Source organism: Gorilla gorilla, chromosome 5, assembly GCF_029281585.2.
Source record: "Gorilla gorilla gorilla isolate KB3781 chromosome 5, NHGRI_mGorGor1-v2.1_pri, whole genome shotgun sequence".
Taxonomy (NCBI): domain Eukaryota; kingdom Metazoa; phylum Chordata; class Mammalia; order Primates; family Hominidae; genus Gorilla; species Gorilla gorilla.
The window spans coordinates 70024586-70039531 of NC_073229.2; positions in this window are offsets into that span (position 1 = coordinate 70024586).

The window sequence follows — 14946 nt, forward strand, 5'->3', positions numbered from 1 at the left end:
TCTACCTTGTATAAGTTGGTGTGTCATTTCGCAACTTGAATTCATTCTTGTCAATGTAAGGGACCTTAAGAGGATTTGGAGATCTAGTAGTTTCTAGACCAGATACTACCTGTGGCAAGAATACTGCCTACCAGTTGACGGTTGGCCCTACCACACCCAAAGTGTTTCTCATTAAAGAGGTAATCTCAGCTTCTCACTGGAGGCACTTTGGATGCTTTCAACCAGCTGACCAGGGGCTGAGATCATCTTCAATCCCTAGCCAGGAACACCCACTTGATTTCCAGGGTACCACTTAATCCTGGGCTGCACATGGGGATTTGGACTTGAGCCCCACATCTGTGTCAAAGTGGACTGGGCATATATGCTTAGGAAGAGATAACCTATTAGCTGTTGATTTTTGCCTTTTTTTTTTTTTTACACAAGTAATCAAAAGTAAAACTAGAGTAGAGTAGCCTAATTTCCCAAGAATGGGTGAAAAACTTTCCTTTCTACACAGTGAGGACAGTCCCAGCCTGCTGGGATAAGTGAGAAAACCCAGGGTGAAGGAAGGCTCTTTCTGCACAATCTTTTCTCATGAGAGCGCCATATTTTTGTTTCCAATTTTTGAAGGAAAAAAATAAGCCTTTAAATGCTCTGACATGAAATTTAAATGACCTGCAAAAAGTTAATTTGTCTCAGTTCAGTTCAGGTTGTCAAACATTTGTTAAACACATTCTATATGTCAGGCATTGTGCCCTAGAGATACACAGACATTCCCCAAAAAACAGTAACTTATCTTTTTTTACATTCATTAAGATTGGGTAAAATTACACATCATCTTTTCATAAGGCAGAACACATTCTAGCAGGGCAAAGTTATTTTCCTCTAGCGTAACATGTTCGAACAACTCTTTGCCATTTTCTTCACATGAAGAAAATGAAGAGAAAGTTGTTCTTAGGTTCATTGGAAGGCCCTGAAAAACTGATCAAAATTCTGTGATCACAGGCCTTCCATCCACCCTGCTCCCCTCCACGCCTGTGCAATCCTCTGCAGCTCTCTCTGGAACAACCAGAAGTGTAACTTCTACAAAAAGATTTCCTCAAATCACCCTTTCAGGCATTGTTCCCTTCCTCAACTTCTTGTGCCAATACTTGTGTATCTTGCTCTCACATACATGTTTTAGAATAGTTCCCTGGGATCTTCATATATTTGGGTAACTTTACCCTGCTTCCCAATAATCTCTACCAGCCTCCTTCTCTAAATATACATCCTCAAATATACAATCTAGATTAAACAGTGTATTCTATGCAAAGACAGACTCAAGTCCCCTGGCCAACCCCTTCTAGCCAAACTGAACCCCCTAAGCCCATCTTATGGAGAATTTTCAAGGCCTCCCCAGGAGTGACCTTCCACGTGCACAGTGAAGCTAGCTCCACGAAATCAAGAGCCGTGTTTTCATCTTTGCTTATATCACTCATGCTCCCAAAGCAACATGTGCAATAGACCTTTAAATGTGTACTAAATTGAGTGGATTGAGTCACTCATTTTCTTCAGTGATCTCTTTTCCATTCAGAGCTGTACCTCAATGCATAGAAGAATATACCAGCTCTCTTGAAAGAAAGAATGAATAAATCAGTTGGAACCAAGAGTACCGAATTCAAAACAAGAGGATTTGCTAGATTGCAGGGGAGAACAAAATGGTTCTTTATGTAAGCAGGAGGCAACACTGACCTTTGGTCACAGTTTTCCCCCTTGGGGTAAAAACAACTCTTATCAGGATGCCAAACTGGTAACTGGCTATCACTGAGTTCAAACTAAATCAACAGATCCAGATTCTTACCTCATCTAACATTCATTGAGCACTTCCTATAATGTAAATCATGTGCTAATACCAGGGACACAATAATGAACATATGATGGGCACACGGCTGACTATGGTGGAACCCTTCACTGACTGGCTCTGTACCACTCATGATCTAAGCTGTCACCAGCTTTAAGAGTTTCAATAATGCATTGGAGCCATTATTCAACACACTGACAGCGAGACGACTACAGTCAACTCCAAGAGCCCACAAAAAGAGATACCAAAAGACTCTGTTGTCTTAGCAATGAGTTACACACAGCCTCAAATGTGGTAAAATACTATAGTTCTTCAAACATCCAAATCAGCAAGATGTTTTCATGCCCTCATATGTGCTTGGAGCCATGATACATTTTGTTGGGGCTACTAGCACAGGCAATAGACTGTATTATTACAGTCTCTACCTTAATGAGCTTAAAATAGTCATGGAAAAAAGTGAACACGCACATATAAACCAGTAAGATAATGAGATTGCTGGGAATAATGATAAAATAAATGTACACATTTAGTTTAACAAATACAACTTTTAAAAACTTTTATTGTCATTTTTAAAAGGGGTATCTAGCCAAGTGTGGTGGCTCACGCCTGTAATCTCAACACTTTGGGAGGCCAAGGAGGGTAGATGACTTGAGGCCAGGAGTTTGAGACCAGCCTGGGCAACATGGCAAAACCCTCTACAAAAAATACAAAACTTAGCTGGGTGTAGTGGTGCACACCTGTAGTCCCAGCTAATTGGGAGGCTGGGGCCAGAGGATCATTTGAGCCCAGCTACTCAGGAGGTTGAGGCTGCAGTGAGCAGAGATTGTGCCACTGCACTCCAGCCTGGGTTACAGAGTGAGACCCTCTCTCAAAAAGAAAAAAGAAAAAAAGTGCATCTAATCAAGATATACTACTGCAACATGACAGTATATCTGCAGTTACAGAAATTTATGCCTTGAAGTAAAGTGCTATCATAACAGAAAGCATGAAACAGTGGTCAGGTAGCACGCCATAGGCTGGACAGATGATAATCCATGCTCTACAATGGCAAAACATTTAGTTAAACCATTGCCTGCAATAACTTGAGAGGCAGATCTTGTACCTAATAAACTTGAAGCTCTAGAGAAAGAGATTAGAAAACAGAATGTTAGTTGCATGTGTTTGGATACTGTTGTCTGCATTTGGCCAAGTAACACATAAAAGAGATGAGCTCAGGAAAGAGTTGGCAGGTTGATAAACAAAAATGAAAGGAAATGAAGACAGTTCAGAAATTCAGAACCCTAATTACCCAGGCGTGGCAGTGGGCGCCTGTAATCCCAGCTACTGTGGAGGCTGAAGCAGGAGAATCACTTGAGCCTGGAGGCAAAGGTGAGCCGAGATTACGGCACTGCATTCCAGCCTGGGCAACAGAGCAATTGACTCTGTCTCAAAAAAAAAAAAAAAAGAAAGAAATTAAGAAATTCAGAGCCCTGTAAGGTTGCAATAGAAGATTGAGAAAGCCTTTGAAAAAGAAATGCACAATAAAACCTTTCAACCAAGTAAATTACCGAAGGGCAAGAATTAGAATGAAGCATCTGGAAAAAAATGTTTAACTGGATAAAAGGACTCAATTAAAAGTGTAAAAGTACAGTTCTAGTAATCTGCCATCAAATCAAGACAGAGTTATAGGAATGAAGAAACAAAGAAATAGAAATGTTCCGGGAATTATGCCTCAAAAAGAATTGACTCAGATTAGAAGTTCACTAAGTTTTTGAGAGAGCTCTAGAAATTAATCAGGAACCAATCCTCAGTCCCCCAACCATCAAGGAACAAGAACTAAAGCTCTAAGAAAGGTATATTCACCAACACCATGTCAGATGTGACCAAAGAGATTACAGGGAGAAAAAATAAATTTTTTAAACCTTCCAAGAAGTGGAGCCAGGGACCACAGAGTAAAAAGGAAGTGAGCCTCTCCCAAAAAGCAGAAAACTACAGACCCCACAAACTCTACATCATTCTTGGGTTTTTTTTTTCCTTTTAATGCAAAACATTTCCAGTTTCAGACTTTTTTGAACCTACTAATTCAATGTTTCGTATTTGTTTGAGTCAAATATTCAAAACCATTATGCACTTTCTAGAATCTCCACAAAATCACAATTCATAGAAACTAACCCTTCTTTTTAAATGTAATGATTAGGTATGAGTGCGGTGGCTCATGCCTGTAATCCCAGCACTTTGGAAGGCCAAGGCGGGTAGATAGCTTGACCTCAGGAGTTGGAGGCCAGCCTGGGTAACATGGTGAGACTTTGTCTCTACAAAAAAAATACAAAAATTAGCCAGGCATGGTGGTGCACACCTGTAGTCCCAGCTACTCAGGAGGTTGAGATAAGGGGATCACTTTAGCTAGGAGGTCAAGGCTCCAGTGAGCTGTGATCGTGCCACTGCACTCCAGCCTGGACAACAGATCGAGATCCTATCTCAAAAAAAAAGAAAAGAAATGATTATTTGTCAGATGAAAATGCTGTGCTAGGGTCTTCATATGCCAATATTTGTGAGAGTAGAAATTACTTGGGGTATAGGTAAACAAAACATAAAAAACACAGAAGTCTTCCTTTCCCTTCTGTCTCTGTAGTTGTCTCTCATTCATTCTCTCTCTCTCTTTCTCAAAGCATGCAATTTCTGATCTTCTGATGAAAAAAAAGCCGGGAGAGACGGCAGTGAGAGAAGGGGATCAGAGGCAAAAGCTGAGAAAAGAAAAGTAAGGAGAAAAAAATACTTCGGAAAGGAGTTTCCCCAGAGTGCTGTGTGAGGATCCTGGACGGAATACAGTTTAAGTGGCTGGACAAAGTTCCAGATCGCATGAGGGACCTCTCAATTCTGAATCTATTCTGTGGACCTGTGAAGGCTTTTGCATTCAAGTTTTATCTACTTGTTAGCAGAAACATCATTTATTAAACACTCACTCTGTACCAGTCTCTGTGCTGGGTAACAGGAAGAAAAAAGTGCTACCAAAAAAAAAATTGCCATAACAGTTTTCTCCTTCCAAGAGAGCTGCAAATTTTATATCAGACCAGATGGCACTTCTGTCTTGAAGAGAACTTACCTTTTTGGAAGTGCAAAGACAAAGCCTATTCCAGGGTAAAGACAGGGAAATTGCTACACATAAAAAATAATATGGTCAGGCACAGTGGCTCATGCCTATAATCCCAGCACTTTGGGAGGTTGAGGCGGGAGGATCAATTGAGGCCAGGAGTTCAAGACCAGCCTGGGCAACACAAAGAGGCCTCCGTCTCTACACAAAATAAAAAAAAAAAATTGCTGGGCATGGTGGTGTGTGCCTGTAGTCCCAGCTATTTGAGGGGCTGAGGTGGGAGAATCGCTTGAGCCTAGGCAGTCAGGGCTTCAGTGAGCCATGATCCTGCCACTGCTCTCCAGCCTGGGTGACAGAGCAAGATCTTGTCTTCAAAATAATTATAATAATAGGAATTTTAGTTAACCCTAGAGAGAAGAGAAATGAGAGCTGCCAGCCAGAAACTCCTAGTATCTGAGATGACCAGGGAACTAAGAGTCATGAGCCTTATATTCAAATTGTTTCAATGTGTATGTTGTGCTTTAATTCTTTAATTAATTCTTTAATTCTCTTCCATTATTCCCATGTCTAAGGTAAACCTCTTTATATACAAAACAGGTTTATGATGTCTACATGGAGCATATATATATATATGGAGAGAGAGAGAGAGAGGACAACAGCCTCAGGAGGGGAGGCAGCACGTATGGATAGAGCAAGATTTAGAATGAGAAAGTTGGCTCTTTCTTACCCCTCAATCCTGCAATCTAGGAGAATCTTACTGCTCAAAGTTTGGTCCTGGGAACAGCAGCATCTAGCTTGTTCGCACCTGGGGGCTTGTTAAAATTGGAGACTCTCCAGCCCCCATCCCAAACCTACTCAATCAGGCTGCATTTTCACAAGATGCCTAAATGATTCATATCACATGAAAGCCTGGGATGCACCTCGTTAGGGAACATTAGGGAAGGTGCTGAACTTCCCATAAAATTGCAGTGAGGTTCACGGAACACATTACATTTTCTGAAACAGAAATTGAGACTCAAGTATCCTTGAAAGGCTATTGAGATTTGAAAAAAAAAAAAAAAAAAAAAAAAAAAAGACGTCTTAAATCTCAGAGCTTCACTCCCTCATAGCTAAGAACCATACCTATCTTCCTACTTTGGAAGGCTCTTTGGCAAGCGTGGGGATGAAGAGAATAATGGGAAACTGAGGCTGTTCTTTGTCAACGTTAGGCGGCGGCCTCCGTGGGCGTGGTCTGTCCTTGCAACCGCGGGCTGGCAGCAACTCCTCAGGGTTTCGTGCAGACTTCACTTACTCAGCAAGCAAGCTGATTTCCTGCGTTGAGGTGGATGGAATTAATCAACATGCTGCCAGAATGCAATGCCTGGGGAAAGCCCAGCTGAGCATCTGTCAAACACTGTCACATTTTCCTGGCTTCCTCCCACCAAAATTTCTCCTCAGTTTGATGAACCTGGGATCAGCAACTTTTGCTCCTGTCCTTTCCCCGAGGACAACAAACTCTACTGACAACCAACAGAGTTTTGGGATGGTGGGTGGGGATGACAAGCCTGGGCCCGGAAAGATGACCTTTCACTCCATTCTTGCCCAGGATTAAATTTCCGAGCCTTTAGGCATTGGCCCAAATCTCATGCCTGCCCCCCAACCTCATTTATTAAAGCAAATTCCTTTCCCAAACCCTCCACATGCGACACACTCAAATTTTCTGCTTTTGCTCCACAAAATAGTTTGAATTTCTGAGTCTTCACCCTCTCCAGGCTAGTGTCTTGTTCCTGGAATGACCATTTCAGTTCTGCTCACCTGGGTTCTATCCAACCTCAATATCCACGTTCTCAGACCCAAAACCCACTCATGTCTTTCCTTCTTCCAAACTCTCATCCTACTTTCATGACATTTCATTTAGCAATTAACTAGAGACAATGAGAGACAACTTTTTAACTGTCTACTTGAATGGCTATTTGCATGTGCTTTGGCTATTTGTATGTGCTTTGGCTTTTTACATGTTAAAGTGTTTATTCCTAATCTGCTCTCTGGATCTTAAACTTGTTGAAGGAGACAACTGTGACTTCTTTCTGCCTTTTACCCTTCCCACCATTCTCACACCCCTAGCAAATTATTCTGCCCATAGCTGTAGATATTTATTCACTTGATTTAATTTGATGTTAATACTAGCTTATTTCTTCTTCTACCTAATTTCTTGCTACCTTCAATTTCTATCAGTACTCACAAAGTTGTCAACAAAATGATTAAAGTCGGAATGTTCTAGAGAAGAGAAAACTTACACCACATATTTTCAAAACTTTAGAAATTTTTCAAAAGGGAAAGAGATTGGACTATCTCTAGAACACCAAATCTTGATGAACAACTGGTAGTGATGTTCCAGAGTAAAGTTATGCATGGAGGGGCTCTTTGGATTGGACCACCTCCAAGGTGCCTTCCAAATTTGTGATCCTATGGAAATTCAACAAAAAATGGTACTTCATTTAAAGATACAATTTCAGTCTTGGAAGTAGGGGTGTGTGTGTCTGCGTGTGTGTGTGCGTGTGCGCGTGCGGGGATGCATACATGTATATGGGGTGGGGTAATATATCTTCTGCCCTCTTCAGTTTTTTCCTTCTTCTGTGGAAAACAATCACATGACTCCAAATGCTAAAAATTCCAAGTGTCTTAACTGTATGTTTCCCATGAAGGTCTTGATTGAGAAGAGAATAAGAGGCAGCAGAGATCCAGTGAGAGCATTGAAACAACCACACTTCTGAGAAATGTGTTACTTTCACTCCTGCACGGATCTGACTCAGAATGACGATTCTCAGGTTCTCCTAATTTCAGTTGAAATGCTGTGGAAGGACACAATGAAATGGGTTTCCTGTGAGGGACAGTTCTTCATCTGTGCAGAGGTAAGGGCTTGAAGGATGTATGAAGGGCAAAGGAGAAAAAAAAATGAATATGGGGAGGTACCTGGGAAGGAAAAGTGGAACCTGCCTGCTCTTCCTCTGTCTGCCCTTCCTCTGTCTGCCCTCCGGGGTCCAGAGCAGAAGGCAGGAGCTCCTAAGTTAGCAGGGCTCATTCCACTGCTCTCTCTAATGCTTTTGGCCCTGAGAAGGACTGGGGGCAGGGTAGTGTCAAAGGAAGGTGGATGACAAAGGACACCAAGGAAAAAATAAAGACTGAAATGGTTCTTGGCTATGCAGAGCCCAGCCCTTGTTTAAGCTGGAGAGAAGGCTTCTTGTAGATTGCACATTTATGTCGATTATGCAGATTTTGCGTTAAACAACTCAGGAGAATACCACTAGCAACTTTGTCATCCTGTGACATCTCTGATACCTTACAGGTCATCCCTAGACCTAGAAACCCATTAGTTTAGCCATTAAGTCAGGCAAGACATCTCCTTATCTTTGATATCTGCAGCTATCATAGATTTCAGGAGCCACACAGGTCTTTGGAAACAATCTGGTGCAACCTGCTCAGCTGATGATGGGAGTTAGAATGGCTTTCCTACAGAGAGCCAGTGGTGGAGAAGCTTGGCCTGGACCCAGGCCTCTTGACTCCCTCTAGACTCTGTCTACAAATAAAGGGATCCCTCTCTCCAGCTCTTTCAGGGCCATTTTTCCCTGGTCTAACACTATCAGCTCTTTAACAATGTGCTGACAAACGAGGGAAATGATTATAATAGGAATAGCCCTGAGCTCTGCCTCCTGTCAGATCAGTGGGGCATTAGATTCTCATAGGAGAGGGAATCCTATTGTGAACTGCACGTGTGAGGGATCTAGGTTGTGTGCTCCTTATGAGAATCTAATGCCTGATGATCTGAGGTGGAATGGTTTCACCCCAAAACCATCTGCTCTCCAGCCCCACATTCACCCTTGGACTGGGAAAAACTGTCTTCCATGAAACCAGTCCCTGGTACCAAAAAAGTTGGGGGGTTGTCAGAGGACCAAATGTATAAGGCAAGCAGCACCTTCTAAGTGATACCTAGGACTTGGGGTCAAGATACCTGAGCAATTCTGTTCTCTAAAAATGAGAAATGAAATTAGTCTTTGGACTTTTTATTCTGAACCCTTTTTAGCCTTTACACATTATCTTTTACACATTTATCTTTGTATGAGGAAGGTTGTTTTTTTTTCTTTTTTTTTTTTTGAGATGGAGTTTCACTCTTGTTGCCCAGGCTGGAGTGCAATGGCACAATCTCAGCTCACTGCAACCTCTGCCTCCCTGGTTCAAGTGATGCTCCTGACTCAGCCCCCAAAGTAGCTGGGATTACAGGCATGTGCCACCACGCCCAGCTAATTTGTTTTGTATTTAGCAGAGATGGAGTTTCACCATGTTGGTCTGGCTGGTCTCAAACGCCTGACCTCAGGTGATCCACCCACTTCGGCCTCCCAAAGCGCTGGGATTATAGGCATGAGCCACCGCACCCAGCCTGTATTAGGAAGATTAATGGAAACAAGATCAGACCAGGTGATTTCTATAATAGTGGGGGTTTTTTGTTTTGTTTTGTTTTGTTTTGTTTTGTTTTTTTTGAGACAAAATCTTGCTCTGTTGCCCAGACTGGAGTGCAGTGGCACGATCTCAGCTCACTGCAACCTCTACCTCCTGAGTTCAGGCAATCCTCCAGCCTCAGCCTCCCAAGAAGCTGGGACTACAGGCACGTGCCACCACACTGGCTAATTTTTTGTATTTTTAGTAGAGACGGGGTTCACCATGTTGCCCAGGCTGGTCACAAACTCCTGAGCTCAGGCAATCCACCCACCCCAGCCTTTCAAAGTGCTGGGATTACAGGCATGAGCCACACGCCCAGCCAATGATACCTCTTAAGATGCAATATTCCACCAACTTTTCACCTCAGGTTTTCAAAGCTTATACAGTGGTAAAAGTTGCCTTTTCTGCACTTTCTCTGTTAATAATAGGAAGAATTTTTAAACCACTTCCATAACTCTGAATTGCAGATATTACTGAAAGTATTACGTCATGAGAAGTCTATGTGCGAGATCTTAAAAATAAACTTCAAATCTCAACCAGACTAAATGTGGCAATTTTTAAAAGGTAGGGATGGGATTGAGGATTATACCCAGTGTCAGCAAAGACGTAGGACAATAAAAGCATCCTCATACATACGTGTGGGATATATATAAATCAGCAAGTTAGTGAGGTATACCTAAAACTTTAATAATGTTCCTATTTTTGGTCCAGCAATTATACTTCTAGGAAATTGTCCTAAGTAAAATAAGCATGTGAACCAAAATTTGGCAACATGGTTTTTCATCACAGCATAATTTGTAATCTGAAAAACTGATAACAAATATCCAACTACAGGTATCTGAAAAAACATACCAGATAAGTTCTCTGTGGGTGACTAGATCATAAGTATCTTTTATTTATTTCTTATGGTTATTTATAGTGTTTCACCAATGAAAAGATCCTAGTTTTGTAACAGGAAAAAAAATATTTGAGTTGTTCTTCGTTTAAGAATGTTAACAGGCTCCAGCAGGGCAGTTTCCTGATAACTAGAGTGACTACACTAGCACAAGCTTTGTGAGACAATATGAAATAGCAAACACCAGTCACTGCCAAAAAGTCCCCTTTGCTCTCAGGGCAAATCCCTGAGATGGCTCAGACAGCATCACCAGCTATGGATGGTCTTCCACTTCATCTCTGAATGCCGATACCCACACGCCTCGTCACACTAGAATTCTGTCATCCCATCCACGAGATTCACTCATAGATGTAGCTCTGACCACCTCCAGCTCCCCTGAGCACTCCCAGCCCTTTGAAGGGAGCACACAGTATGCTGGTTAGAACATAGTAGTTGGCTGGGCACGGTGGCTCACGCCTGTAATCCCAACACTTTGGGAGGCCAAGGTGGGTGGATCATCTGAGGTTGGGAGTTCACCACCAGCCTGACTAACATAGAGAAACCCTGTCTCTATTAAAAATACAAAATTAGCCAGGCGTGGTGGCGCATGCCTGTAATCCCAGCTAGTCAGGAGGCTGAGGCAGGAGAATCACTTGAACCTGGGAGGCAGAGGTTGTGGCAAGCAGAGATCGTGCCATTGCAATCCAGCCTGGGCAACAAGAGCAAAACTCTGTCTCAAAAAAAAAAAAAAAAAACCATAGTTAAGAATCAAGAGTACCAGTAGGATCTCCACATTCTAGCTCTGAGACCCTGGGCAAATTATCTAATCTTTCTAGGCCTATTTCCTTCTCTATAAAATTGAGACAATAAAATCCACGTCACAGAGTGGAAGATTTAATTATTATAATTTATATGGTGCCTAGTATATAGCAGCAGGGCCGTCACTTCTCATCTGCCCCACACACGAGTACATAAAGTTGTGCCTGGGAGCCAAAGTTTGGTTGGGAGTTTAGAACCTATATACATCATCCCTATGTTAAACTCTAATTTTCTCAGCTTTTTATTCTCCCTTAGGGTTAAATGTGACCTGTCAACATTTGCCTTTCTCCTGCAATCAGATTTTCAAACATCTGACTTTTAAGTTCAGTTTCAAAAACATTTTTCGTCCCTAAATTCCTAAACCAGTTAATCTCAAATGCCTAATCTGAAACTTGCTTATACAATTGGATATACTATGAAGTGTCACTCTTAAAACTGGTTTTAAGATTCACCAAATTGAGTTATAGTAGTTATATTAGGGCAGTAAGGTAATTTTTGTTCTCTAGCTTCCTGAATATTCCATGTTATATTCATAGTAATATTTTCTTTAAATAGGCCAGGTGCAGTGACTCATGCCTGTAATGCCAGCACTTTGGGAGGCTGAGGTTGGAGGATTGTTTGAGGCCAGGAATTCCAGACCAGCCCGGGCAACATAGAGACCCCCATCTCTACAAAAGATTTAAAAATTAGCCAGGCATGGTAGTCCCAGCTGTCTGGGAGGCTGAGGTGGAAAGATTGCTTAAGCCCAGGAGTTTGAGGCTGCAGTGAGCCGTGTTTGCACCGTTGCACTCCAGCCTGGACGGCAGAGCAAGACTGTCTCAAAGAGAAAAAAAAAATAACCACACACTTTTGTTTTTGGAAGTTTTTATCAGGTTTTATTGTGGTTCCTATTCAGGACTACATGCACTGAAATTACTAGAAAAGCAGCACACATACGCAAGATTACAGGAGCTGACCTTTCTATTGCAAGGTTAAATAGTGGTACTTCAAGCTAGGAAGGTTTAGCTTGCTACAAAATGTACCTGCTGGGAGAACTATTATCAGAATGGTAAATCTCAGCAGAGGCTAATATCCCCCTACAGGCTGTGGGAAAATACTTAGAACTTAATAGTAAAAATATTCACAAAAAGACTGAAGAGAATGAGCTAGGATTACACGCTGGTTAATAATGGACCAGCCAGAATCCAAGACACATCACTAAGGCGCCAGACCTGAAAAAGAAAGTAAACCAGGTTTACTTTTCAGGAATTTAAAATGGAGTTAAAATTAATTTTGTTCTAAAGTGTTTCCAGCATGGCCAGGTGCAGCGGCTCATGCCTGTAATCCCAGCACTTTGGGAGGCCAAGGCGAGCGGCTCACCTGAGGTCAGGAGCTCGGGACCAGCCTGGCCAACATGGTGAAACCCCCATCTCTACTAAAAATACAAAAAGTAGCCAGACATGGTGGCAAGCGCCTGTAATCCCAGTTACTTGGGAGGCTAAGGCAGGAGAATCAGTTGAACCCAAGAGCCAAGATCATGCCACTACACTCCAGCCTGGGTGACAAAGTGAGACTCTGTGTCAAAAAAAAAAAAAAAAAAAAAGTGTTTCTAGAAATTCAATAAAATCTCTTGAAATAATTGGCAACATCCTGGGACACTATCCACAAAATAAGGAAGCACAGAAATCACTGTCCCTAAAAGGCATATTTAACATGGTGACCAACAACTCATTCTGACCTGCCTCTCCAAGCAGTCCAACCCAGGTTTTATCAAGTGGTGCCACTGCTAACGTCTTGTGGGTGGAACTGGCACTGAATGTAAAGAAAATCATGGCCAGGCATGGTGGCTCATGCCTATAATCCCAACACTTTGGGAGGCTGAGGCAGGAAGCTCACTTGAGCTCAGGAGTTCGAGACCAGCCTGGGCAACATCAACACCGTCCTGGGCAACATCAACACCGTCCTTACAAAAAATGTAAAAATTAGCTGGGCAGAGTGATGTGCACCTGTGGTCCCAGCCACTCAGGAGGCTCAAGAGGGAAGATCACTTGAGCCCAGGAGGTTGAGGCTGCAGTGAGCCATGTTTGTACCACTGCACTCCAGCTTGGGCTACAGAGCAAGACTCTATCTCAATTTCAAAAAGAAAGAAAATCACATTCATTACCAGAAGGGACCTCAGAAATCACGTAGTTCAACCACCTCCTTTTCCAGATGTAGAAACCATGCACTTTCCTCTAAGTGGCCAGCCTAGCTTGGCATGTTAACTCTGGTAACTAGTGTCAGAAAAGGAACTCAGATGCACATGCCTTTGCTTACCAGTGCAGGGCTCATGTCACCCTGCCAACCTTTTGGCTCTCAGGTGAGATTTCCTATGCAACCAGAGTTTAACGCTCCACCCTCCCCACTTCCCTACATGTACAGCAGACATGGCGTTACCTGGCTCTTGAGAAGTGGGGAAAGGAAAGGATGGCAAGGAAGGGAAAGAGCTTGCACAGAGCTTGTTAGGGCTGAGCACCTGAGGCAGCCAACACACAGGTGACTCTTGTGCTTGCCATATTCTACTGACCAAACCCTCCGGGCAGAGCTCACTTCACAAGCTCAGAATCATTAGGACAACTGGTGTAGTCTGAAATCTCCTCAGGAGACATGAGAAAGAGAGGGCTGGCAGATTCACTGGTTTCTGTGAACCTTTCTCCTCTTTATCCCCCTTGATGTTTTCCTACCACCCGGCCGTGTTGTGAGGTAACACTGTCCTCAGGAGAAAGCTGAAAAATGCATTGCCAAGCTAGCGCCAAGAGGGTCCTCTCTGGGGGAAGTGCTTGCCTCAGAGCCACACTGACCGGAATGTGGGAACCATCAGAGAGTGGAAAGGCAGGGAAGAGATGAGAGTTCAGGAATGCAGCCAGGGTGAAATCATTGTAAATGTTTTTGATTAAAGGATCATGTTTCATAAACATTTGTCAAAACGAATCACTTTGTTTTAATGGGCCCTCGAACTTGCAGTAATCAAACCACTGCCATGAAGTAGTAATATGCCAGGCGGGAACCTGCCATCTGCCTTCCCAATTATGTTTCACAAGCATCCTACAAGGCAGGAATCATCCCCATTTTACAGCTGAAATAAAGAGTAGCATAAAACTTACCTGAAGTAATTTGGTAAATGGCGGAGAAGAGATTCAATTTCAACAATCCTTACCAAATTGTCCTTTTTGAAAACCACCCTTTCATTTTGCCACTTCATTTATCCAGGGGAGTTAAGGAATAAGGTGCCATTTTTCAAGATACAAAAACTTACTTCTCTAAGCTCCCCAAATTATTTTAACTACAGTATTTCAGACCACAAACCTAAATGTAAACAGACTTCTCTTTTGGAATGAGGCACGTAGATAATTTAGTGGTTTTCTCTGGTGAATCTGGGTCACCACTGCAATCTCTGCAGGGTGGCAACAGCGATACCCTCGGGGGTGACTGGCCTTGAGACATGTCAGCCCACTTGAGCAGCCTCTTTCAGGTCCCCACAGTAGGTCCTGCAGTGGATCACCTGTCAACAAGCAAGAACCTATCCTGGAAAAGCTTACCAGCTCTTTTCTGTTCTTGTAAGCTGGGAACTACATAAACAAGTTTCTTAAAACTCAATGTAAAGGTTGAATCATGCTATTTTAATACAATTAGTATCTATCGTGGCTGCTATATAGTCTTCTACCTACTATTCTTTTGACTAGCTTGCAGAGTGATGAAATGGTCAGCAAAGTAAACCTGATACTACAGCTGTTCTCACAATGGTAGGTGCACATATCCCCCCACTCTGTGCCTCAGTTTCCTCAGAGGTGAAGGACAGACTAAGAGTCCTATTGACAGAATGTTTGCCTTTCTAGAACAAATCACTTGAGGAGATCCCTAAGAACTCCTAGA